General features: G+C 45.3%; 1 long non-coding RNA gene across 1 annotated transcript; it reads right to left on the bottom strand.

The window, feature by feature from the left end:
• Positions 1-24,354: 24,354 nt before the first annotated feature.
• Positions 24,355-25,714, bottom strand: LOC110596976 (uncharacterized). Its single transcript, XR_002482827.3, has 2 exons — positions 25,328-25,714; positions 24,355-25,135 (listed from the first exon to the last, which is right to left on the bottom strand). It is a non-coding gene; the product is annotated as an uncharacterized LOC110596976 (long non-coding RNA).
• Between the last annotated feature and the right edge of the window lie 835 nt (positions 25,715-26,549).

Here is a 26,549-nt window from a genome sequence, read left to right as displayed (position 1 = left end):
TCCTCACTGTCTCCTGTTCTGGCAGGATGACACACACCATTCAACATGTACATCTGTAACACACCAGAAGCTGGCAAGTGCTATGGAAATCAGTTAAAAAAAGTCACTCTGTGTGAAAATGGCAATTTCTGGGCTATTTTTCCACAGATGAATTCACCAAGTTTAGTATAAAATCTGTGACAAGTACCATGATAAGGAGGCAGAGAGGACAGAGTGTGAAGTGAGTGGTGGGGTCATCTACATGGGAAACAACGTGAAGTGGGACCCACGTCCACATCATTAGGACTTACCTGGGAGAGGGACTAGCGTTCACGCGGCGGGAGGAAGTTCCTGGGGAAGACTGAGCTCCCACTGGAACTTATCATATTTGCCTACGTGGTGAGGCATGCGGTTGATCTCACCCTTTGGAACTGTCTCCCCACAGTGAGCGTCCGCAGGAAAGATGGGACGGAGCCGTGGACCTCTGAAGGTGGCAGTGGGAGGCACCTGAGGCCACAGAACACCTCCCAGGGAGAGAGGGATGTGAGAAGGGGAGAGGCGCTCACTGGTCCTTGACTGAACCATCATCTGCACAGAGCCGAGGAAAGGCACAGCTAGAAGACAACCAGGAGACACAGTCGACCAGAATTCCTGGTGGAAGAAAGAATGATGGGCACCGCTCAGTGTCTGTGCAAGGAGCGGGGTCTCCCCAGAAAGGTCTCCAGTGACTGCTCTGTTCCCAACGTCCATGTCTCCTGAAGTCCCACAATGCAACCGGGATTGCATCAGGAGGGGGGGCCTTTGCATTAGGTCAGGAGGTGGACCTCCCGAATGGAATTGGGGTCCTCATAAAAGACACCCGGAAGCTCTTTGGCCCTTTCTCCCACCTAAGAACACCAGGAGAAGGTGGCACCTTTGAAATGGGCAGGGGCTCCCTTGCCAGTTGTGGAATCTACTGGTGCCTTGGACTCACAGGCTTCAGAGCACTGAGGAATAGATTCCCTCCGACCAGGGCCTGCTCTGTGTACGGCCGTGGTGACATCAGGCTGAATGGATGGGGCGAGAGCTGAGGGCCGGCTGCTGCACTGAAGGAAGTGGCTGAGACTGCGCTCTCAAGTTGACCGTGAATCATGTCGGGCACAGGAGAGAAGAGCTGGAGAACGTGGCCTCTAGCGGATTGAACACTGTACCTCGTCCCTCTGTGTCCACCAGGCCTGCAGAATCTCACTTCCTGCTGAAAGGGAATCTGCACTCCCAAGCCTTGGTCCAGCCTCTGGAGCAGAGCTGTCCTTTGTATTTTGACAATCACATGCCTCTGTTGCCCAGTACGCTCACTTAAGTTCCTGTGACCTGGGGGCGCTCTATGAAGACAGCACTGCAGTGTGACAATTTAAAAATGCCAGTGCAAAGTAAGTGGATCTCAGAGACAAGTTGAACTCGTTGTGTTTCAGAAATGCTTTAAGAGTTCTCTACCAGAGAATTTAGGAAAGGGCACAGTTGGGAGTGTGTGTGTGTGTGTGTGTGTGTGTGTGTGTGTGTGTGTGTGTGTGTGTGTGTGCAGGCATGCACGTGAGCACAGGTGTAGGAAAGACTGGAAATAGGAGAAATGGAAGAGCATCCATCAAAATATTAAGAGACACCGCCCATGGAAACCTAATTAAAGTGTAAACTCAGTTAATGGGAAAATATTCCATTTGTATAATTTAATTGACAAAATTATCAACTTACCCAAGTTTCTGAAATTACTACATGGATCTTGGCCAGGATGGAAAGTCACATGTAACAAGTTATCTATCTTCTGTTAAAATACAAAAAACAAAACAAAACAACAACAAAAAAACAGTTTCTTGAATCAAATGTATGAAATATAATTTGTCAAGAGCTTTGTAATGTTTTGAACAACTAATAATAAAAAAAAGAATTTAAAAAACAGTTTCTTTGTACATTAATTAACAAGATAACTTTTGTTTTTTTTTTTGGTGAGGGGAGGTACTGGGTCAGGGGCACTCAACCACTGAGCCACACCCCCAGCCCTATTTTGTATGCTAATTAGAGACGGGGTCTCACTGACTTGCTTAGCACCTTGCTTTTGCTGAGCCTGGCTTTGAACTCAGGATCCTCCGACCTCAACCTCCTGAGCTTCTGGGATTATAATTGTGCACCACCGCATTGGGCACAAGGTGACATTTTGACATTGCAATTATTTAGGCACTTTAAATGCTCCATATGGATATTTAAATAACTATGAAAATTTCCTTAAAGCAAGTGTTTTTAACCCAAACCTAAAGCTGTTACTGTCATGCAGATCTTCAGGATGGAGGACATTGCTTGGTACCCTGGACATGTTCCTGCAGCAAAAATAAATTACCTTTACAGCAATCTATGTACACACACCGGAGAAATTGACTAGCAGTCCTAGATTGCTGAGATAGCGAGGCGCAATTCTAAAGGAGAAATGACAGCAGGCCAGTCAGGCATGATAGCTTGAGATCTCTCACCTCTCAGACATAAACCACATTCATTTATATCCATGCCCAAACGGAGTCTAACCTGCGGAGCAAGGCAGCATATTCAATTGGATTCATTTCCATTCAAGTTTCTCTGGGCCTTGTAGAGGGTTTAATCCACAAAAGGTCAGGCCTGGCTCTTACCCAGTGTTATATAAAATGAACTAAAGAACTCTAGGTGCTTGTCGGCTTGTTTTGAAACCTATCTTCAGTTTCTTAATTGGTTAATATTTAAGTGATGTCTCATTGGCTGTTTTCATTATCAAGGGAAATATGGAATATCTGCTAATATCTGTCTTCTATGTTTCTCATAGAATGTTTTCAAATGACCAGGACCAGGCACCATGTTTCCCAAGGCTACAAAATAGAAGCTTGGACTTTGGAGATACCCCTGCAAGTCACAAACTCTCAAAATAATTATGCTCCTTGTTGTGAGCACTTGTCAGGAAATCCATACATTTATCTGTTTTTTTCTGGGATGGAGGAAGAGGACTTTCAGGATTCTGTCCACATATCAATGGGTGCCTGGGGTGTAGGGAGACAGAATCATGGTTAGGATCAACAGCAAGCCATTCCAGAGTCTTCTGTTGGTTCTTTTAGATTGTCACATTAAATCACAAGATGTTTGTCTTACTTCTTTCTGAAGCTGTAAAACAATACCTGAGGCTGGTGAATTTATAAAGAAAAGAGACTGTGAGCTACGAGTTTGGGAGGCTAGAGTTGGAGGTCAGGCAGACCCATTGGTCGGGCCTCCAGGGAAGGCCTCGTGGTAGATGACATCACAGTGGTGGGAGATTGTGCAGAGGGGTCACATGGCATAAGAGAAAGCCAGAGAGCACCAGAGGCCAGTCTGCTCTTGTATGACAATCTACTCTCCCGGGCCTCCCAAGAGAACCCGATTAGTCCCTCTTGTGGGTGGTTTTCCCAATGACCTAATCACGTTCTGCTAGGCCCCGCCCCTGAAGGGTTCTACCACCTCAGAACAATGAAGTAACCTTTTCTTAAAACAGCAGCTGCTGAGAGCCACAGCCCAAGGGGTCCCAGCAAACTTCCAGCTGCCAGCTGATTGGCTCCTCTGCGTGATGCTCATTGGGCTGTTTCCCTGCCCTTTCAGACCACGGAGCTGCTCATTGGGGGACTTTTTGGCTCCGCCCACGCGACCCAGCCAATCGGCCTCAAGAGCAGGAGGAGTGGGGGGGGGGTTGAGAGGCTTGTGGGAAGTGGGTGGTGGCAGTTGGGCTCTGAGGGTTTTCCTGAAGAGCTGTGTGGCGTGTGGTGTGTTCTAAAAATAAAGTTCGTTTCTTTTGACAAGTGGCTCCTGAAATGTGCCCAGCCAGACTGCGGCAGGAGCTGTGCTTCTAGCACATGAACCTTGGAGGACACCTTCTGACAATACCGGTCCTTGGCATTCCCAGTTCTGGGCTCACTGGCTGCTGAAGTTTGCTCTTTCGTTATTATCACCTCTTACTTCTGACTGTTTTCCCTATCTGGGTGACGTTTTTTAGGATTTGAGACCCTAGTACCAGCTTTGATGTTAGAGTCTGTAAACAAGTCAAAATAACACCTGGCATTTTGCCAGGGGAATGTAGAGTTCGTAAACAAGTCTGGATGGTGCCTGGCAAAATGCCAGAGGGAGTGGTTTGAGAAGTAACAAAAGCGAGCCATTAAGTGTGGAGATTCCTTATTGGTTGACTGATGTATCTAGTTTATGCTAATTAAGATAAGCTGTGCAAAATGTATAAATACCTCTGTTGTCCTACAATAAACGGCTCCTATTCCTGCTGTATCAACGTACACAAGCTGTTCGTCACCTCCCAGTTATTTTGCTGCAGCCGGACTGCGGCACTTTGACTTTACTTTCACCTGGAATAATAAGGACAACGGAGTTCAATTTCCTCTTTCTGTACTCCATACTCACTCTCCACGCCTCCCTTTCATCTCTTTGCTTGTTATTTGTTGCTACATCACAATTGCCCCCAAATTCAGCTGTGTAAAGTGACATCTTGTTGTGCTCACAATTTCCTGGGTGGTGAATTCAGGGATGGCCTGTCTCCTGGGCTTCCCACGGGGTAGCTCTAGGTGTCGGACAGGCTGGGCTGGGGGACTGTGATCATGTGCCTGGGACCCTGACTAGGTTATTTCATTTTTCTGGAGTTGGAATGAATGGTGCACATAGCTTCCTCTCACTTCTTCAACCTTTTCTTAAAACAGTAGCTGGTGGCTGGAGAGGCTGAGGCAGGAGGGTTGCAAATTCAAAATCAGCCTCGGCAACTTAGCGAGGCCCTTGGTAACTTATCAAGACTCTATTTCAAAATGAAAAGGGCTGGCTTAGTGATTAAGTGTCCCTGAGTTCAATCCCTGGTACCAATCATCATCATCATCATCTTCATCATCATCATCATCATCATCATCATCCAAGAAGCAAAACAAAAACAAATACCACCAATAACAACAAAACAGTAGCTGAGGGTGAGAGCTGTGGTGGACTGGTCAGGGATTGGTCTGTCCTGGCAGCCTTTCCAAAGCCGGGGCCTTGGGGGCTCAGGAATGGCAACCCCGGTGTGGTCCTTATTCTAAATCTGCAGCTGGGATTCCCCAGAGCGTATGTTCGGAATAGATAGGGCCGACCTCCAACCTCTGACCTGTGGCCTCCACTGGAAACCTGCAGTGCCCCTTCGTTTTGATCAAAGGAGCCCAGACACCACTCCAGCTCAATACCCTCTTTTAAAATTAAGCAAAATGCATCTGATGAAATGTAGGGAGGCTTAGACACAGTGGAGATTTCCCTCCTCAAGACACCACTTATTTTATCTCAAAATGAGTCTGAGTTCAACATTTTTATTTATTTATTTTATGCAGTGCTAAGGCTGGAACCCAGTGTCTCGCACATGCTAGGCAAGCACTGTGCCACTGAGCCCCAGCCCCGGCCCTTCAACATTTTTAATGGACTTTTAGACATACAAAGACAGACAGTTGTGCCGGTGGAGTACTCACTGAGGCGCTGGACTGTTTGGGCTGGAGGTGGTCCTAGGGATCCACTTATTATTTTGGAAGTGAGTGAGCCATATTCTTGTTTTGTGTGTTGGCAAGATTCGTTTTTTCTCCCCCCTTGTATCTTGCAATCATTGCAAAGAGGAAACCCACTTAGAATGCATTCCATAAAACAGCAAACTGCTGTGTGAGGCTCAACACTTCTCTGGATGAGAATCACTTTATTCTTCCTTATTTGAATTTTCTTATATACAGGAAGAGAGTATAGAAGTGTACCAAAGGAAAACTTTCTATTAACCGTGTGTCTCCTGGAAAATACATTTCCCCAAGGATGGCAAGAAGTGATACAAAGTAGCCATCTGCAACACGAGAATCTTCATTTTCACCTTGAGGCCTGTGTGTGGCTCACATCTTTGCAGATCTCTTTGTAGCAACTACAAAACTAAAAGTTGTATGTGTGCCCTGTATTTTAGACTCTGTTTCATATAATTTTTTTTAGTTTCATTTATTCTTAATTGCCCAAAATAATTATACATATTTGGTGGGTAAAACCTGATGGTTAGGTAAACATATACGTTGGGTAATAACTGATCAAATCAGGGTGATTAAGCCATACATCACTTCCAATATTCATAATTTCTTGCTGCATAGATTATTTTGTTCTCTCTTTTGTGAATAATTATTTCTTCTTTTTCTGTTTTTCACTTCTTTTCTCTTTTTAAAGTGACAAAACCAGTTGTTTTCTTTAACAAGCTATGTTTTCAGCTTGAGAAATAATAAGCAAACATAATAAAAACAAAATGCTAGTGTTTAGAAAAGTTTTACTGTGACAAAATTCTCACTGCTCCAAGCCAACTCTATTTACCAATTTCCTGTGGGTCCTCTAAAAGTCAATGCTTTTGTTTTACGTCCAGATACTAGATTTTGTGTGTGTGTGTGTGTGTGTGTGTGTGTGTGTGTGTGTGTGTGTGTGTGTTTGGCTTACTTCATTCAGCTTTCTGTTTGACAGACTCCTCTCTAGTGAATCATATGTGAAGTGATGGTCATCTTGTTTCCATTGATTCATACAGTCTTAGTCCATTTGATGTTGCTATAACAAAGTACCCGAGGCTATGTCATTTGTAAAGAAGAGAGATTTACTCGATTCCATTCTGTAGATCCCAGAGTGTGGTGCAAGTTTCCTGGTGAGAGCCCCCTGGCTGCATCACAACATGGTGGAGAAATGGAAAGGAAGCCAGCAGTTGGCCGAAGGGATTGACAGCATGAGATGGTCTCACTTTATAAAAACCCACTCTCACAAGATCACTCCTGCAAGATCAGCACTAATCCTGCCTGGGGACAGCACCCCTAATAACTTAATCACCACCCACTAAGCCTCACCTCTTAAAGGTCTCACTGCCCCAACATCGGCACAATAGGGGCCAAACTTCCAGCATATGAACCCCTGAAGGACACACTTAAAACCTGTGCAAACCATAGCACATTGTATTCCAGCCATGACTGTCGCCACTTGAACTGGATTCCATGCCACAGACTAGGAATGATTGGATTTGTCCCAGGCTTGACCATTACATCAGTCATTACTGCAAACAAGAGTAAAACAACCACTCTTTTGCCCGTCTTTGAGCACATCCATCAAATTCATAAAATTTCCACTGAGGAATTGTTGAATCATCGATATGTTCAGCCTTAATAGCTGCCAAGAGGTTCTCAAAGTGACCGTGCATATGACACCCCAGCACCAAGAGTCACAGGTGCTCTGCATCCTCCTCCATATCTGCCATTTCCATTCCTCCTCATTTCGCCATCTGGGTGAGAGGGCGATGGTGTTTCAGCGAGGCTTTATTCTTGTGTCACTGGTGATGGGGTTGGATATCTTTTTGATGTTTACTGGCCTTGTGGATGCTATCTTTTGTGACATGTCCATTGACGACTCTTTTTCAGTTAAAAACTGGATTATGTTTCCTTTTCCTCATGGCTTGAAAAACTATGTTCCGAACCTTCGTCTTTACAAATTTCTTCTCTGCAGCCTTCTCTTTCTCTTTCTTAATTACAGTTTTTAATAAATAGAAATTTGATTTTAATGAGCCCAATCAATCATTTCTATTATGCTTTATGTACTTTATCCTGTGTGAGGAATATCTTCCTGCCATAAGGCCATCCGTTACATTCTAGAAACTGTTGATTTAACGTTCACATTTAGATCGATAATCCATCAAAAATTGATTTTTCAGTATCCTGTGGGGTGCAGTGGTGATTTTAATTTTTTTCCATATTCATGTCCAATCCACTTGGTGCTATTTAATTTAAAGAACCACAATTTTGCCTGTTCCATTATGTTCCCTCTGCCCCAAATCAAGTGCCTGGTTATAAGCTTAGGTTTGTTAATGAGTTCCTGATGTGTCCCATTGGAATGTGTCTGTCCTTGTGCCAATATCACATTGTTTGAAGTAATAAGCCTGGTCAAAAGACGAAGCTTAAACAAATTTAATTTAGGGATCTAATTGACATTCATCAGAAACACCTCATCCTATAAAATAAAGTAGGTACTCTGAGCTGAACAAAGTGCATTAGCAGAAAGTGAATGAGTAAAGCAGATACAGAGAACAAAAGACAGATTGGTTGGTTACTGGCTCAGGTAAACCGGGCCCTTTCTGATTGGTGGCTGTGCATCTTGTTGTTTTTGGAAAATCAGACTATTTTTCAATGTTCAGGTTGATTGCATGTCTGGTCCAGTCTGCTGCACCTGAGCTCAGGAACGTGGGAGCTGAGTACACACAATGCCTCTCTTGAGTTTTATTGAAGAGTTCTTACCATAAATATTGGTATTTGAGAGTGTAAATTCCCAAACTGTATTTTTGTTTACTAAGATTATTTAGATTGGCCGTTTGTAAACACGTGTATTTTTAGAACCAGCCAATTTCTGCATAAAACAAAACTAAGCTGTGTGCGACGGCACAAGCCTGTGATCCCCGAGGCTCGGGAGGCTGAGGCAGGAGGATCTCGATTTCAAAGACAGCCTCAGCAAAAGCAAGATGCTAAGCAACTCAGTGAGACCCTGTCTCTAAATAAAATACAAAATATGGCTCAGCGGTCGGGTGCCCGTGAGTTCAATCCCCTGTACCCGCCTCCCCCCAAAAAACCCCAAAACTGAAACAAAACAGACCAGGGAGATAGCACAGGTAACACTGGATCCTTAGCCTCAGTATGGGGAGAGCGGATACTGCCAGAGCTGAGACTTCAAATCCTCGAGCACAGTATGCTCTTCTCTTGGTTGAGATCTTACTTAATTACTTCCAATCATACTTCATAACATTTCACATAGATTATGGCTTTTCCATATTCATCCTGCCTTCATTGCTATGGTCAGAAGCCTGAGCAGAAGGTTGATGGGCACAGTGGACATCCCTGTGGTCCACTCCTGGACCCATCCCTCTGGTACCCCTCCTGGTCTCTAAGGAGACTGTTCAATGTTTATTAACATATTTGCAAGCACATGCTATAGTTTGTGTCTCAAGTCTCCACTAAAAGTCCATGCATTAAGTTCTTGGTCTCCAAACTTTTCATTACATGTTAATTATTTTTGGTATTTGTTATAGCAACAGAAAGCTAATTAACACAGTGTCCTTTATCAGATTAAAGACTTTCCCTTTATTTTTCATGTTAACATATATGACTTATATTAATCCCAGGGATTAAATTTTAACATTTTTCTTGGATTTTTAGAAATAATCACATGATTATTTTCCTTTTATCTTGTTAATGTAGGCATCTATATTAATTTTCAAATAATAAATTAATTTGCATTACCTAAATATTTAATTTACATTAAGTAAATAAAATTGGGGTATGGTATGGTATCATGTTTATATATTTGTATATTTAGTTTGATACTACTTTGCTTAGAATGCTTCTCTCTATATTTTTGAGACAGAACTTTCTAAGATTTTTCTCTTTTAGTGATCCATGCAGGTTGTAATGACCAGCTTAAATTGTTATAAGTCAATAAATTGGGTTTTATTTCTTTTTCTATGCTCTGAAAGAACATGTATAAGCACTGTGTTATTTCTTCATTAACTGGTTATTCTCTGATGAAATTAGTGGGTACTGAAATTTTCTTTGTGGAATGAGTTTTAATTATAGATTTCTTTAATAGATATAGGACTATGAACATTTCTGTTTGCTAGGGTTTTATTTTATTTGTCTAAGAATTTATTCAAAATCATTGCCATGAATTTTTCATATTATTTTTTGGCATCTATATACATATTAGGTAGCTCAGTTCCATTTTTTATTCTTATATTATTTATTTGTGTCTTATTTCTTTGCCTTGTGACCAGAGTTGTCAGAGATTTATTAATTTTTTAATCTTCTAAAGAGAATGTGTCTCTCTCTTTTATTTTCTATTTCATGATTTTCTTTGCTTGCCTTAACAAATTCTTTTCACTTTGAATAATTGTTATTTTTTTAATTTACTTTGTTAACACTAATTGACTTTGCAGACTTTCTTCTTTTCTAATAGATAATGTGCAGTGAAAGCCATACAATTCTCTCTAGGCACTGATTTTGAGGAATCTCCTAAGCTTGATCTGCTATATTCTCATTGTTACTTAGTTCAAATATTTTCTAATAAATCTTATGATTTCTTGGAATTATAGGATAATTAGAATTTTGTTGCTGAGTATTCCTGCATTTAGAGATTTCCTGACTTTCTTTTTGCTACCGGCTTCTAGCCTCACTGTGGTCAAGAAATCACTCTTGGTATCCTTCCAAGTTCTGAAATGTGTTGAGGCTTGGTTATGACAGAACATATGGTCACTCTGGGCAAATATTTCACAAGAAGAACAAATATGCTACATGATGGCTTTAAATCCATTGTTTTCTTGACTTTAGACTGTGATCGCTCTCCTTGTTATTCGTTGCTTGAAATTTTTGAGGTGATTATCAATCCCTGTGTATCCATAAGAAATAACAGAGAAATCACTTTTATGTTCTGCCTGGTTTCCCCAAGTGGGGATATTATGCAAAGCCGAAATGAATGATGATCAGATTATTGACCGATCTGCTTTGTTTCTACTGCAGGACTGTGAATGATCTGCTTATTAGAAGTGTCTCTGAGCAATGGAGGATGGTCTCAAGGCCGACAGGGTACCCTTGCCTTGGCTGTGGCCCCATCCTCCCTCTGCAGAACAAGGAGTTTCAGGCCCAGAGTGGACGGTCAGTGTCTCCACTGGGCTCCATCTGTGGTGGGGCTCCCATCCACTTGTCTGGCTGATGGTATGGCCCTGCCTGTGGTTGCCAGATGGACTCTCCTTTTTATTTTTTAAACAGGGTCTCACTAAGTTGCTTAGGGCTTCCCTAAGTTGCTGAGACTGACTTTGAACTTGTGGTCCTCGTGCCTCAGCCTCCCGAGCTCCAGGATCACCAGTGTGCAAACCTCGCCTGGACTGAACTCAGGGCCTCTGCTGCATGCTGGTGTCGGGAGGTGCCAGTCCCGGGAAGCCCTCTTCTCGGAGAAGGTGCTTACCTTATGGTCTGGTCCTGAGACAGCACTGTCAGGATTGAGAAATATGCTCTGAAAATACCACTCCCGACCCATCCTGCATAAATGTGTCTCGTTTCTCCTTGAGGCAATTTCCGCCTAGATGTGGTCTTGCTTGGAGCCTCACATCCACCTGGCCTGGCAGCGGATGGAAGGGGTAGCTCAGGATGGCGATCCTTGGGTACTCATGTCCGAGTTGGTCAAATGCCCCTAGATCTATAGGATCCAGTAGCCTTGGGCAGGGTCCCCCCTTAATCCTGAAATACAGGATGTGCCATCTTCTGGCACCAGGTAGAAAAAGGGACCAACTTCATGATTAAAGACAGACAACAGCAAAACACTTCCAAGATCTGGAGGCAAATAAAGCCGAGGAGGATCCGTTGATAAAGTTTGTTCTGGAACAACCCAGACCATAGGGATGGCCTCATGACGCTGGGAGACTGAAGAAAGAAGCAGACAGATTCAAAATTGTTCACAGTACATTTTGGGGGGGGGCATTACTCACAAACTGTGGTTTGGGTGGTAACTCTCCAATGGATCCCCATGAGTTGAGTCAGAAGAAGGTAGCTTATCAGGCGGCCAGGACAAAGTGACTTTATCTAAGCCAGAGCGCACTTTGGTTTATCTGAAGCTAATGTCAAGGACATTGGGCGCATTCCTGACCCCGATGGCACCCTGATTGTCAGCCTCCACAGACCCCTCTAATGGCTCTGTCGCTTTGTAACTTGCTGGGAAACTGTGCAGGGCCAGCCAACCAAGGTAGCTCACGGAGGTCTTGGCACTTACCACTCAAGTCGGCTGCAGTCCATACGAGGATCTAGAGGAAGGGCTTCGGCCACTGTGGGAGCCACTCAGTCTCCCATAAGAACTGGAAAATGGTTGCTGACCCGCTCTCTTGATACTCCTTTAATGAGGGTTTCGGAGAGCCAGAGAACTGACCAGCGCGGTCTCAGCTGGGTCAGACTGTCGTCCAGCAGCTCATGGAAGAAACGTACTGTTTCTCAGCTGGTTTCAAGTTCCACACGGATGAAAAGTAGCAGCCCTAAGTTCTCTCCCACGGCAATCATGATGAGAGTGCTGATTGGAGCCCATCAATGACAATGGTCTCCACTGGTTTACTTCTATTGAATAAAGTCTACACTGGAGGAAAAATCCCAACGGGCCACTTGCCACTTCTATCCCAAGGAGATGGAAGCAACAGAGGGAACGGTTTTGGCAACTGGAGGTGCCAAGGATGTTTTTATTAAGAGCCCTTCTCTTCTTTGCAAAACCTGAATCTTTGTGACTTTTGCAAAGAAAGTTCCATTTCGTATGAACCAACTACTTTGTCATTAAACGTATCATTATCTCTCTTACCTTTTAATATGAAAGCAGCTGGCAGAATTCTGGAGAAAGCACTTTTTTTTATTATTTAGAGAAAATTCTTGAAAGGAACCCTGGTGGGCTCTCTATTTTCTTGGAACACAGTGCTTTCAAATGATTGTGGGAGCTGCCAGGATTAGAAGTGAAATGTCACCGACATTTCAACTCAGAATGCACTCAACTTCAGCACATACCAGTTGGAGAGTAAGGATGCAATGTTGATGCAGGGTGCTTCAAGAGGACGGGCAACAGGAGCTACGGAGCAGCTCTAAGATGAGCCTGCTGAACAAATACCTGTGCAGCAGGAACAGGAAAGTCTCCTCGCTGGCCCCAGTTCTCCTTTGGGGCTGAAACAGGCTGCGGGTGTACTTCCCTCACACACTGGACCCTCCCTCCCAGATGCTCTTGGCACCTGCTGCCCCACCCAAGAGCTTTGTCTGGCTTATGATACCCTTAGCCCTGGCACAAAGAGCTAAGGTCCTCAATTAGCACATTGCAGGCACCTGGTTCTGTTGGCTCCTACCTGGGATCACTCCCACCTGCTCCTCACTGCACCCAGAGCTCTAAAGTATACCTGGCTCATTAATGTAGCTCAGACAGGCTTCCAACTCCGTCTGCCCTCATTGACATTCCTGGATTCATCTCTCAGGGTGTGCCCTCAAATAAGAGATGTTGACAGGCCAATGAGACTAACTGACCAATATCTCCTACAGAGTCATATCCTCTGTCCTTTAAAGGATGCGGGAAGACTCCCACAGAGAACTGCAGCGAACGAGATCCATGCTTGTTTGAAGCTGAGAGGCTTGCTTGCAAAGGCTACCTAAGCAGCCCCATGGTGGTGTACAAGGAGGAAGTCCTTTGAGACTGGACGGCCATCCATGTCCTCTAAGCTTCCCCATTTCCTTTTTCTTATTGAGGTGTGCAGGAAAGCAGAGGGAGGGGAAGCAAGAGGGAGGGATTTTTCAACCATAAACCAACTCTTCAAATCACACAGTGCCGAGAACGGAGAGTGCGTTCATTCTGGAAACATCCCCAAGAGGGAAACAGAACTGAGCTGCCCCTAGCAAGAAGTAAGTCGGCATGGGCCATGTTTTACAGGGTGCACTGGGAGTCAGATTGCAGTGGTCTCAACGGCAGGGTGCTACAGAGTCATCAATCAGGGACAGTAAGGGACATGGGAAGACCTAAATCAGGAGAATGGTTTTATCTCAAGTATGGATTGTTAGCAATGAGACATGGGGTTCCCAGTACCACAAGAGCCACAAGAGCCCTGGTGTCATCAAGCACCCTGCACACTGGAGACATGCGGGCCCAGATGGAACTTTCTGGCACCAAAACACAGAGGGTGTGGGTGACAGAGGGATAGAACTTTCCTTATTGCACAGTCTACTCAGCTGCTTCATGATATGCCCTGTCCTTAGTGAGGCAGATTACCCCAACCCCAGAGAAGCGAGATAAATGTAATTTGGTGGACACAGTCATGTTTCTTTTATCATTTGAGTAAAATGATAAACCTTCATTCCAAAATATAGGTTTACTCTAGCCATTTTCTTTTCTTTTTCTTTTTTTAAAAGAGAGAATGAGAGGGAGAAAATTTTTTTAATGTTTATTTTTTAGTTTTCGGCGGATACAACATCTTTGTTTGTATGTGGTGCTGAGGATCGAACCTGGGCTGCTTGCATGCCAGGCTAGCGCGCTACCGCTTGAGCCACATCCCCAGCCCTACTCTAGCCATTTTCAATTCATCTTTTTTTGTATGTTTATAAAATAGTACTTCAGATATTGCTGAAATATTCTACCTGACTCAGGTGCAGTGGTGCACACCTATAATCCCAGCGGCTCTGGAGGCAGAGGCAGGAGGATCCCAAGTTCAAAGCCAGCCTCAGCAACTTAGCAGGTCCCTGTGCAACTTAGCCAGACTCAGTCTCAAAATAAAAAAGTAAAACAGGCTGGGAATGTGGCTCAGGGGTTGAGCGCCCCGGGGTTCAATCCCTAATATCAAAAGGAAAAATATATATATATTCTATTTGAGATTCTGATGCTGAAAATGGGCATAATTTCTTTATAATTCTATGGAACTTCTTCATTTTAGCAAGGAGGTTTCCTGTGAATCAATCACATAGGCATTCACACACACACGCACACCACACACCTCACACACGCACACAGTTCTGGACTTATGAAGGTTCCATGAAGAAGTTGTTGACGCTTTGACAGTGCAAAACTCATGTGTACTCAGTAGAAAACAATGTAAACTGTACTGTTGACTTTGAATGTGGATCTTCTGAGCTAGCCAGAATGGACGCCAGGTGGGCAGTACAGAATGCCACAGCTCCTCGTCAACCCTGGCCTCAGGAGGGGACTCAACCCACACTCCACCAGGTCTGGTGCTGCTGGGTTGTTGGGCTTTGGTGTTCGGTAGGTTAGTTTAGATTCAATGCATTTTCCATTTCTGGTATATATGTATGTATGTATGCATGTATGTATGTATGTATGTATTTGGGGGGACACCAGGGATTGAACTCAGGGGCACTCGACCACTGAACCCCCTCCCCAGCCCTATTTTGTATTTTACTTAGAGTCAGGGTCTCACAGAGTTGCTTAGCACCTTGCCATTGCTGAAGCTGGCTTTGAACTTGAGATCCTCCTGTCTCAGCCTCCCAAGCTGCCGGAATTACAGACATGCGCCACCATGCCTGGTTTCCACATAAGGTATTTTTTAACATACCAGGACTTTATTGTGATGTGAACTCACTGTAAGTGGAGGCATATTTGTATGCACAGGTATGTATGTTTGTTTTTTTGTGTGCATACCCACACTTGTATACATACATACATACAAACATATCTGATTTTTAGGCATCAATCAATTACACAAGGAGAATTTTCTCTTTTGTTGTTTTTTTTTTACTTTTATTTGGTTTGGTTTTTCTTCATGAGAGACTCTCAACAGCATGGAGCAAGAGATATGCCAGAGGGAATTTTCGCTGAGTCTCCTGTGCATCAGACCCTGCCAATCATTCTCAAATGAATCATCAAAAGAAAACAGTGCCGTTCTGATGGAACTGGGGTGTCAAGACAATTCTGGCTCCCACACTGGGCCCCTGAACCTTTTTTAGATGGAAATTCCTGAGTCATCGTTATATATCCGTGAGCCATGTAATAATTGTCATTTCTAAGCGATAGTTGAAGAGTGCTTCATATTTCACAAATTGTGTTTATGCATCAGTTTCTGAATTTTGGCAACAGCCTCAGAGGTGGATGATATCAACACTAATTTGCAACTGACTCCTTCCCCACCCCCATGCATTGATGAAAATCACACATTTGCAGGCAGATTGTGAACTGGAATGCGAATATCCTTTGGGTTGTATGAGTTCTTTTCAATTTATAACAGTCACCCTTTCTACCTATCTTGGCTTCCTAGGATGTGCTTAGAATACAAAGACTGGTGTGTGGGTGTGAAGGGGAACTTTTCCAGGCCCATTTGTAAAAGGGACATGGATGCCGATTATTTGGGGGAGTGGAGAATGGAATTCAGCTGTGATTTGTTCTGCACCGACTCAGGACTTTTACCTCTACAGGAACCCCGATGGCCTCTGACTAATGGAGATGATCTTCATGTTTTTCAGTTTGCAAATTTATGGGAGCGGTCAGCCTGTCCATGAAGCCAGCTCAGCAGAGGTACAGTGTGATCTGCTCTCGGCAGCTGGCTAACACTGATTTTTAAAATGTTATTGTGGTTTGTAGAGGAGGGAGAGCCACCAAATCTTAGGGGTTAGTCGAAGCAACAGTGTTCACAGGTGGGGTGAGCAGGTGATGAGAGCTATAGCCTCACCGTTGGACTCATCCATGTGATGCATTCATGATTTGGATGGACTGGGTGGAAGTGCAGGCAGGTGGGGTGTGAGTGGAGGAAGTTGGTGAAGGGACTAAATGCTGCCCCTGGCTTCCCTCTTTGCTTGATGGTAGCCACAGCTGAGCTGCATTTCTCCACCACACCCTTCCACCATGATGTTCTGCCTGACCTCGCGTCCAGAGCAATGGAGTCAGCTGACCCTGGACTGAAACCTGGGAAACTCTGAGCCCCATGTAAGCTTTTCCTCCTCTGAGTTGTTCTCGTCAGGTATTTTTGACACAGTGATGAGAAACTGACTCACACATATCAGGAAGCTTTGTTTTCCTCTCATGAAAACATCGCCAAATGCAGCGTCTTCATTGTGAAAGTTGACAGCCTCTCTAGATCAACGCTTTCTAACTTGCATCTATTTCCCAGAGCAGGTGCACCCCAACCTCACTGAAATGAGGAGCACCACCCTCTGCCTGCCCCTCACACTTGGAGTTCTCCACGCTGGTCTTTGGGATCTGTGACTTCCCGGAGGACAAGAAGTTGGTGGTACTGACAGGATGTGCCCCCCTAGAGCTGCATGACCTGGTACCACTGTGGACAGCAGCTTAACATACCCTTGGTGACCTTTTAAAATAAATGATGATATTAACTAGGAGTATCTAAAACGGATATGCACTTTGTAGTCATAACCCATGCTTAATTTCACCTTAGAAAAACTAAGGAAAATGTAAAGGGAAAATTGCTTATAATCCCGCTCTTTTAGTTATTTGTTTCTAGAATTTTTAATACCTTCAAACAAAAGCACAAATGTATATGCATGTGTAGTAAATATTGGTAGGGTGTGCTTGTGCACATGTGTGTGTGTGCACACGTGTGTTGTGAATATAGACTCATTCTTTATTGTACAATTCTACCAAGTAGATTTTCTTTTTCTTTCTTTCTTTCTTTTTTTTTTTTTTTGGTACTGGGGATTGAACTCACAGGTGCTTTTAACTACTGAGCCACATCCCCAGACCTTTGATTAAATTTTGTGTAGACATAGGGTCTCACTGAGTTGCTAAGTGCCTCACTAAGTTGCTGAGGCTGGTTTTGAACTTGTGATCCTCCTGCTTCAGCCTCCTGAGCAAATAGATTTTCTCACATTTAGCTGAGAAATTCTTTTCATGCCAACAAAAATACCTAGCTTTAATGCCACCCCAGTGTTGCTATTATCTAGTCAATAACCTTTAAAACCAGATCTATGCCGATTCCTTATAGTCTCGCCAGCATCAGGTATCACTGTCTTAAAACCTGTGGTTCCCAAATGTTATCAAATATAGTAGGTGATTTTTACCTGGAAGAAGTTTTCTTTCTGTGACAAAAAGCCTGCTTTGCCCCCAGAACCAGCAAGCACCTGGGAGTGAGGCCATGCTTTGGGGTTGGGGTCACCTCTCGGGAGGTCAGCCTTTGCTTATCAAGTGGCATCGCGTGGAGAAAGGAGAGCCCCCCCTGCTGCCTGCTCACCCTGCTCCCGACTGGCTGCCCCTCCCATCACCAGATTCTAAAGAATCCTGCCTGTCCTGACTTTGTTGCATCTAGGAGGTTACATTTGTTAAGTTTTAGTGGCTTCTGTCCCAACAGAGTTGACCCTTGCCAGTGGGTGTCCCCTCTCTTGCGTCCCATGTGTGTTTTAGAGAATGGACCAATGACAGCCTATCACCCCTGAAGTGGGGAATCTAGAAGATTCCACTCGGGATGTACCCGGCACCCTTTCCCACAGCACATACGTTAGGGCACCTCTTCACGTGGGGCTCCTGAGTGTTCCAACTGACCTCTGAACAGCTCACCACTCATTTTCCCTCCTGCAGGCACTCGGAGGCAGGTGCGTCTCCTCTTGACTACTTCAGCTTTTCTCTGGGTTTGCGCCTTAGTAGATGCCCTTCCCTCCCCTTCCTCCTTCTCCCTTTCACTACAGGGTGGTCTTCATCCTGTGGATCTGGATCTTTCAGTTCCGAAGATAGATCATCACTCCTAGGCACCTTGTAGCTACTCGACTCTGTTACATCACTGCAACATATACACATTCAAATTTCAGGTGTGCAAAGGACACCCGGATCACATTTTAAAAAGCAAAACAACATGTGCCATTGGACAAACACTAGGGCGAATCATTCGTGTTTTTACTAATTTCTTTGAACAACAATTTCTCCCTTGTATGAGGACTCCGTCCCCATTTCCCTCTGTGTGTGCTCCATTCTTGTCCACTCTCACAGATCCTGGTGACGGCCTTGTCCTCCAGCTGTGGATTGTGTTGTTATTTGGCCCTCAGCCACATTCTCCTTTGAACTATCTTTTATCTGATTGACGTGTCCTTTTATTGGACTTTGCAATATTTTTCTTGTTTGCCCAACTAAATTCTAAGAGTCCTAAGGTCAGGAAACTTGCATTATTTTATTGTCCCTAGTATTTGCGACTCTGTTATGCACATGAGAGTCTCCTGGACGGGGAAGATCACGTGAGCATAGCAAACTTTTTTGAGTGAATGAGCGTCAGGTGCTCTGTGAATATGTGCTGGCTTCGTAAGCAGCGCACAGGTCACCTCCCTCTCGTCCTGTTCAGGCCGTGGTCATCAGTGGAAGCTGGACCCAACTCGAAGGTCATTTCAGAACACCTAGAGACCCAACTCCTTTAGAGGTTTTGGTGTAATATAACTGAGGGCCGGAGGGGAAAGCAATCTTATTTTGAAGAAATGTCTTTGGGTCATTTATTCTTTTGTTGGAAGGAGCTGAGATTGTCATAGACATGGAGACCGGGAAGGATCACTGGGCGGGACCTGGTATTTCACAGACTGGTGGAGAGTCAGGATGCCCACATTCAGAGTCCCTGGAAATTCTGAGATAGTGAGTCCAGGCTAGCGCCCGGGGCCATCGATTAAGACAAGGCCTCTGGTCTCTGGCTGCCAGACAGATGGAAGGCTCTATGATGGGACACGACTCCCAGAGACAGTGGGTGTGACACACAGAAGGCGAGCAGGACCGCTCTGCGAGAGGCCACGCGTCCCCAAGTGCTGCTGTGTGTCAGGACCTGATGCGAAGGTTGCTGGGCTGTGCCAACGTTCGCCAAGGTTTGTTGTGTCACTGTAATTACAGGGTGAACGCAGCCGCGTTCCTGGGTGTAAATAAAGCCGTCAGAGCCCACTCGGAGCCGTTGCTTCCCATTAGGGAAATGCTAGGTTTCTTCTCATGATGAGCAGCCGCGACACGGTGCCTCCAAACCCCAAGACGCAGCTCCCCTGAGAGACGAGGCCTAGTGTCCAACTGAGAGAGAGCCTCTTCATTTAGTTTTTGCTTGTGTGAACCTATTTCTCCTCTCCTCAGAGAGCTGACAAGTAGCGGAAGCCTTCGGCCTCACTTCTCCCTAACGGTTATTAAGCAACAGGTGGACATGGAGGTTCACAAAGGCTCTTGTTGGAGCCGCCAGTGACCAAATGACCCCCAGCACAGCTGTAGAGGAGGAAGAGTTGATATGGGGGTCAAGGTTTCAGAGGTCTCAGTCCACAGATAGCGGGTTCCATTCCTCAGGACTCCAGGTGAGGCTGAACAACACGGAGGAAGAGGATGGCAGAGGGAAACAGCTCAGGTGGCGATCAGGAAGCAGAGAGAGAGAGAGAGAGAGAGAGAGAGAGAGAGAGAGAGAGAGAGAGAGACTCCACTCCCCAGAAACAAAATATATACCCCAAAGCCATGCCCACCTCCTCCAGCCACATCCCACTACTTCAGTTACCTCCCAGCTAATCCCATCCAGGATGAATTCGCTGATTGGGTTAAGACTCTCACAACCCAATCATTTCTCCTCTGCACCTTCTTGCATTGTCTCATGTGTGAGCTTTTGGGGGTCACCTCACCTCCAAACCATAACAGCTCTAGGCTCGGATGTGCCAGAAGGAAAAGATGTTTTCTACCTACTGAAATTTTTTTTTCACCCAAATTGCTAAGTACTGCAGATAATTCTAGCCCTAGAGGTTTTGCAGAGATGATTTGAAAGGTTTCCATCTAAACCCTCCGGTGTTATAGATAATGGGAGCTCAGACACCTCTGCGGAAATGATCACCTACACTCTGTGTTCTCCGTACGTCTCTCTCCTCCTGTTTCCTACTCACAGTCTCTTAGTGCTTTATTCTCGTCCAAAAAGACACAGGCCTGTTCTCTTCATAAGATGCTTATGAAAAATAACCAATTATCAAGTGAAGACAGCCTTCTTAAGTGTGGAGAGATGCAGAATTTTATGATAGAATTCTGGTATAGCCTGATTGTTTTGGGTGGTTGTTGTCAATGGTTAAATAAGTTTATGAAGGAGTGATAACGGGAAGTTGGTGAAGGTAGAAGGAAGAAAATAATAAGGTTTTGTTGTTTTGGTTTTTGTTTCTGTTCTTTGTACAAGAGATTGAACACATGGACACTTTACCACTGAACCACATCCCCTTTTTATTTATTTTTTATTTTTAGACAGGGTCTCACTAAATTCCTTAGGACCTCACTAAGTTTCTGAGGTGGCCTTTGAACTTGTGATCCTCCTGCCTCAGCCTCCTGAGTTGCTGGGATTACAGATGTGTACCACTATGCCTGGCTGAAAATGGTTCTTACTGCCTGTCTTAGCTCATTTTTCTGCTACTATAACAGACCACCACAGACTCAGTAAATTATAAATAATAAAAGTTTATTCTGCTCATGGTCATAAAGGCTGGAAAGTCCAAAACCAAGGGACTAGATTTGTAAGGACCTTCTTGCTTCCTCACCCCATGGTGGAAGGTGGAAGGGCCAAGGAAAGGGGAAGGGAGAGGAAGGGTTCCTTTTTATCAAGAACCCAGAAGCCAGCCCAGCAATAACTCACTCCTGTGAAAATGACAGGCGTCTCATAAGGTTCTCACTCTCAAAATTGCTGTATGGGAGATTGTCCCATAAACTGTAGTAGACACATTCCCACCACAGCTCTGCCGTTGTCCCTCAGTGGTAGCCAGCCACCCACACTAGACACGGTGAGATCAACTTCTGCCTTCTGACCTGGATGTCTCAGACACTGGTTTTGGTCATCTGTCTCCATTTGAAACAAGTTTTATGACTTCACGACATGCTGGAGCCTGAGAATTAGGATGGGGCTTGTGGGCTTCGAGTTTGTTGGTAAAGTTTTTTTGGAAGATCTTTGGTGACTATTTGAAAAAAATGATTGCAATGATGATATTGTGATTGGACTCTGCGAGGGAGGTCTGAAGGGTGTCCTGTGGAGTACATAAAACCTATCTTTTGCTTAGATTGTTTCCAACTGGATGGTTTCTAGTCCAATCAATTTGATACAAGAATTACTGAAAACAAAAATATCGCTTTTTGTGCAATCTTCACAGACTACGAAGCACAGAAGGCCATTCAAGACTGGATCCTGCAGATGAGGAAGACGTGGACAGACACAGGGAAGAGGAGCAGGAGAAGGAAATACAAATCTTGCTGCAAGTATCAGTGAGTCGCACCAGCTCTGGCCTCTTCCTTGTCCACAATCAGGTGGCCACAGGGACTCTGAGTTCACAGGGTACAACCTTGGGATTTTTACAGCTGCGTGGGGAGGCAACGCTCATCCAGAGAGGCTGGGGCAGAGTCAGGGAGATACTACCGGGTACCCATGACTGCTAAACAGCAAGTTGCTGCATCAGGTGAACTCTTAAGCAATTTTTGAGAAAATGGATTTTCTAGTTTGCAATCAATAGGAAAGATCATTTCTTCATGAAATTTATTTTGAAAATATTTACCGCAGGCCTCCTTAAATGTATCTTATGTTATGAGCCTTAATAAAACCCTCTTTAACCTCAGGATGAGTGAGATCAGCCAGACTCAGAAAGTCAAGGGTTGAATGTTTTTCCCCAGATGTGGAAATGAGAGAGAGAGGAAAAAAAGGAATAAAAGAGGGATCTCATGAAACTAGAAAGGAGGCTAAGAAAGTAGGAGAAGGGATCAAGAGGGAGGGAGGGGAAGGGGGCGTGGGGAAGCACTGGGAAGCAAATCATGCTCTGTCCATGCACAAGTCCACCACCATGAATCCACTTATCTATAGTTATAATAGCACACTGATTAAAATTACAATAATAATAGAAAGGAGAGCAGTAGAGAAGAGCAAGCAGATCAGGAGGAGGGAGAAAGGGTAGGGGAGAGAAGGTGCTGGGGAATGAGATTGATCAAACTCTGTTACATGTGTAAGTATGGCAGCATGAATCCCACTACCATGCATAATCATAATGCACCCAGGAAAACGGTAACTTCAAAAATCCTCTTAAGTGATAATGTACTTGATTTTTATTCACTACTATTTTAGAGTTCTTCTGATATTATTTGATGACTTGTTACCATGGAAGAAATGCATACATAGCTGGGATGATGTAATAACCAAACCTAAATAATTTTAAAATAAAAAGCAAAACAAAAACCCATTTTCTATGAGCCATTGATAAAAACATACATTTGCAGAAACTTGGGGATTATTAAATAATGCTCATCACTTCTTTCTCTCCGGGACACATAAACACACACACACACCCTTACACACACAGAATTTATTCCAGTATTTAGGAAATCTTCCAAGAACATTTCCCAAACATCATTGTGTGTGTGTGTGTGTTAGATTTTCACTTTAAATCCTTTTCCTTTGGTTTTACATTTCTTAAAGTGTTGTCATTCCCAACAGCATCCCAGAACATTGGCTCCTCCTTCCTTTGGACGCTCTGCTTTCCTGGGTCGGGGGCTGTATCTGTTGTATTTCCATTGCTGTGGCAAAATACCTGAGACAATCAACTTAAAGGAGAAAAGGTTTAGTTTGGCTCCTGGTTTCAGCATTTTCAGCCCATGGTGGGTTGGCTCTGCTGCTTTTGAGCCTGTCACGTGGCAGCACATCATGGTGAGGGTACATGGTGGGACAAAGCTGTTCACTTCCCAGAGGCCAGGAAATGAAGAGAGAAGGGCATATCCTATTCAAGGGTGCGCTCCCAATGACCTAAAAGCCTCCCACTAGGCTCCGCCTCCTGCAGGTCCTACCACCTTATAGGGCCACGGGCTGGGGACCAAGCATTTAGTACATGGGCATTTGGGGGCCATTCAAGAGCCAAGCTCTAGCAGGGAGGCCCAGCTTCTCTTGGTTTTTGTCCTCCTCTCCAGCTTCCCCAGTTCTGCCTCCTTTATCTCCCCCCTCTGTGTGCTCTATAAATGCTCCCCTTGCCTACGGCCCCAGAGCCAGGGTTTCTCTCTGGGTGACCTCCCAAGGTGATGGCTTTCATCCTGGAGACATGTAATGCCTTCTGGGTGTGACAAAATGACCTTCCAATTCGTGAAAATCATTCGCGAGTTTATTCATTCGTTCAATAGTTTTATGTTCTAGGTACTCTTTGGGGTGGGGTGGAGCTCCTTGTCAAGAGCTTATAGCTAGACATTAATCCCAGGGTCCTGAATCACATGGAAATCTTCCAGAGTGAGAAGAGCTATAAAGGGAGGATAATGTGTCCTGAATACATAGTTTGGGCATTAGATTTCCAAAAGTAGGTCAGGGAAGGCTTCCCGAGGTAATGTGCAGAGTAATTTGGAAACTGAAGGATGAGCCTGGATTCACTCTGAGGAGAGGAGGAAAGGGCCTCTGGCCACAGGGAAGCAGAACTGGAGGAGGTTCCGTGGACAAGGAGACGCTAAGGAGGCCAGCAGGGCCAGGAGGGCTGCAGTGCACCTGGCTGGAGAGGGACTGCGGGGGCTGGCCTGCTCGGGGGGCTGCCTGCTGGCAGAACCGGAACCCTGCCCTGCAGGAGCAACGGCAGTGTGCAGCCCTGGGAGGGTTGGTCAATGAGGCAGCAGGACAGGGCATTCGGGGGCGAAGGTTGCATTTCCTAAAGATCCATGGGGGGGCGGCATGTGTATGAGCAAGAGGACACCTTGGTGGATCCCCAGGAAAACTGACGATCGGTCAAAGGCAGTGGTCACTTCCTCCACCTGAAAGTCCCAACCAGGTTATCAAATGACTGTCTGCTTCTCATCCTTCAGTCTTAGCTTAGTTCCCTTCTATTATCTTTTCCTCAAAAACCAAACCAAACCAAACACCCCAACAATGACAACAAACGAAAATTCTCTTGGATGCTCCATATATTGTTGCTCCTTCCCTCTTGCCCCTTATAATCTGACCCTTGATTTTGAGCTTCCTACTGGCAGCCTTCCCACGATCCGATACTGCAGTATGTTTATGGTTCTTAGTTCATTTCCTTCTCCTCCCCGTCAGCCTCCACAGAGCAGGAGACTCTCCTTGATCATGCACCACTCTGTCCCCACTGCATACACTTGGGATATGGTAGACATGCCACACCATTGATGTCGTGAATGAAAGGGGACGGTCAACACATTGCAGAGGTATCAAGGAGGAAAACCACACAGAGTCAGTCAGAGATTGGCAGCTGCAGTGGAAGAAGGCACCAGGGAAGAGATAGGCGTCCTCCACTGTCCCCATGAGTCTGTAGTTGGGACCGACAGTAAAAGAGCCCGATGAATGAGAGACGCATAAGCAAGTTCATTGACGTGTGCAGTGTCCGTTCTCTGTGAGAGGCTCAGGGACAAACCACCCCAAGCAGCAGCTTAGAATTCTGGCCTGTAGAACACCTTCAACGGAGGCCAGAACACGGGAGGCCTCTGTCTTGGGGAATCTGTTCCCTGCTTTTAGGCAAAGAGAGGGAGGGCAGAATGCTCTTCTTCCCTCGCTTCTTCTGAGTTTTCTTCGGCTCCTTAGTCTTTCCATTTTGGGGGAGATGTGTCGCAGTCTCCCACAAAGGCTTCAGGGACTGCTTCTTGGCTTGCATCACTGGTGGAAAGGGAACCGAGAGGCTCTGTGGTGTGAGCGAGGCTGGCAGTGTCTGGACTGAACAAACAAATGAGTGGCTCAGTGAAGCAGGATACGCGCATGATGGCAAAGTAACAGCACTGGGGATTTGTCAGAGCCTAGGAGTGGTTGTCGGGGCCCATAGTTTAGGGTTGGAAGGACACCGTGTTCCAGTTTCATTAGACTCAGCAAAACAAACAGAAAAAGAGATGAGGGCCCCGAATTTCCTACCTGCGCCGTGAGCTTCTCTCTCTGGCCCTGCCGGGCCACCCCCTGGAGGGGATCTGCAGCAAGTCTCTGTTCTCCAGGAAGCAGGGCCTGGCAAGCTGCGGGATTCTGGAACATCTCACTCTTGCTGATTAAACCCTGCGGCCTGCAGGGAGCCCTCTTGTCCCTGGCACGCACCTTCTGGAAATAAAACCCAGAAGAGCCCAAGCAGAGTCGTAGGAGGAAAAATGCTCATCCGTCCTCTGATGTGAGAAGAGAAAACATCATCAAGTCCCCGGCAAATGAAAAGACAGACCGGTTTGATTTCCCCTGGGGGGATGTTCAGCAGGCGGATTTGTCTATTTTGCCTCTGCTAAAGAGTCAAGCTCTCTCCAGGGAACCATAAATCCCGCTCCCTTCTGCCAAAGCCCTCCCTCTCCCTCAGAGCCAGCACTTGATTCACATCAGAGGTTTCCTTTTACATTTTCCCCCAGGCATTTTCTTCCTGGTCATTGGAAATTATCCTTAAATAGTTAAAAAAAAAAAAGAAAACAAAAAGAAAAACAATGAAATGCTTAAGTTGCCCTGGATGGAAAGCAAAACCTAGAAAATTCTATGTATTCAGTCATAGAAGAAGGAGATGAACTGATCAGTGGGCAAAATGGAGGAACACAGACGGCAGTCAGGACATGGCCCTGCGGTGGTCGTGTGACATGGAAACTGACAAAGTCCAAAACAGTGTGGCCTGGGAAGACGGGGTGAGGAAGAGGGCAGCACATTGATAATATTGATCCTTTCCCAATACATTCTTTCCTTAGAAAGGATGGAAACATCATCGGGTGACAAGCCCGTCCCTGGGGAGGGAATACCCATCGAGCCTGGACGGGCAGTCTTTGGGAAGCAGCCAACACATCGATCCTTCCCCAAACCCATCCCTTCCCAGTGACGTACAAGGGGACTCTGGAGGGAAAGAGATACTGAACCCTGACCCCAGACTCTCCATTACGCATGCTCTGTCAATAACTCAGTCACCTCTCAGGGTCACCTGTGTAAGCACAGACCCCCCCCCCCACTTTCGCCAGTGGCTCATTTTCCATCCGTGACTCCATCACGGAATAAAGGCTGTCCTGACCCGTGAAGTCTGCACTGGATCGTCATTTTGCACTCACAGTGGTGGTGACAGAGTGATTGAGGAGGGGCACAAAGGGACTTTCTGGGATGACAGCACATGGGTTGTACAGGAGTA

Source organism: Ictidomys tridecemlineatus, chromosome 13 (assembly GCF_052094955.1).
Source record: "Ictidomys tridecemlineatus isolate mIctTri1 chromosome 13, mIctTri1.hap1, whole genome shotgun sequence".
Taxonomy (NCBI): domain Eukaryota; kingdom Metazoa; phylum Chordata; class Mammalia; order Rodentia; family Sciuridae; genus Ictidomys; species Ictidomys tridecemlineatus.
The sequence above is the reverse complement of the archived record's forward strand: the minus strand, read 5'-3'. Positions and strand labels throughout refer to the sequence as shown.